Source organism: Chrysochloris asiatica, unplaced genomic scaffold (genome assembly GCF_000296735.1).
Source record: "Chrysochloris asiatica unplaced genomic scaffold, ChrAsi1.0 scaffold01728, whole genome shotgun sequence".
Classification (NCBI taxonomy): domain Eukaryota; kingdom Metazoa; phylum Chordata; class Mammalia; order Afrosoricida; family Chrysochloridae; genus Chrysochloris; species Chrysochloris asiatica.
The window spans coordinates 1-1,284 of record NW_006410246.1 but is presented as its reverse complement, the minus strand read 5'-3'; positions in this window follow the sequence as shown (position 1 = coordinate 1,284).

Below are 1,284 nucleotides of genomic sequence, written 5' to 3'. Positions count from 1 at the left end.
TGTTGTTACGTACCTTAGAATTGGTTCTGACTCAAAGTGACCTAGTGTAGGGTTCCTGAGAATTTGTTGGTGTGTTTGAACTACCAATTTAAGGTTCAAACGATCTTGAGCTTGTGTGCTTATTCTAAGGCGCCACACCAGGACTCTCTCTCTAGACACAGCTGACATTTGAGAAAACACACCTAAGGAGCTGATAGATGCAGTAGTATGCGAGCATTGTTCATATATAGAAAATGTTACTTACAGAAGGAATTTGATGTCCAATTGTGAAGTTAAGGAAACAAAGTGCCATCTTCAAATAAATACTCTATGTTTTATATATTTAATATACTACAGTAAAAAAATCAAAGATGAACTTTTCTTATTTTCCAGCAATATTAAAACATATTTCAGAAAAAGGATACTAAATGATGCATTACAGCTACATTATATCATTGCTTACCACACATATACAATTTTTTAAGCTGCTGAAATTAACCATAATTAAGAATATAGTGTTAAGAGCATGCATCCTGTAATAACCCAACCATGGTAGAATCACTGAGCCAATGTTTACTGCCTTGGGTTTCGATGAGTTATTTGAACTTCCTGACAATTTTCTTATCTAAATGTGTGTCTAACAGTAAAACCTATGATATGATGTTTCCTGGGTATTAAAGTTGCAGCATTTGCTGGTGACAGCATCCACAAGTACTGAGAAGCTGTGGCCCTGTGACAAAATGGATGAAAATCCAACCCCAGATCCCTCCTCAGGATTACGAGCCATGGATCTTGAGGGTCAAGGAAGTGACCTCCTGAAGTCCCGGGTTCATAGGCTTTTTGTGTACTCACTGGATGGCTACCTCTGTACAATGCCTTCTAGTCTCATATTGTTCATTTTTTATGTTTCTAACTCCAGTAATTGTAGCTTCTGGGAAAATGGATTATTTTGATGTACACTTTGCCTCTCTTAAAGGCTCCACTGTAAATGTCACTGCCTTGAAGGTATTAGCAGTGCATGGGGCCTGGGAACAAATCTTTTTGAGGAACAGGCTATAGCCACCTGGGATGAATGCCAGAACTGCGCCCTATCTAACTATTCATTTATGTTTGATATTAACTTGAAGCACGAGCTCTTGATGTCTGTGTACAACAATGGGACCTAAACCCCCTCTGGGGTTGAGGCAGTAAAGCTTCCTCAAATGACTCAGGAAGAACAGGAACAAGCATATTGGGATTATGAGGAGAAGTTCTGGAGAAAAACTTCTCAGGATTTACAAATGAAATGGAATGGTAAATTCTGGG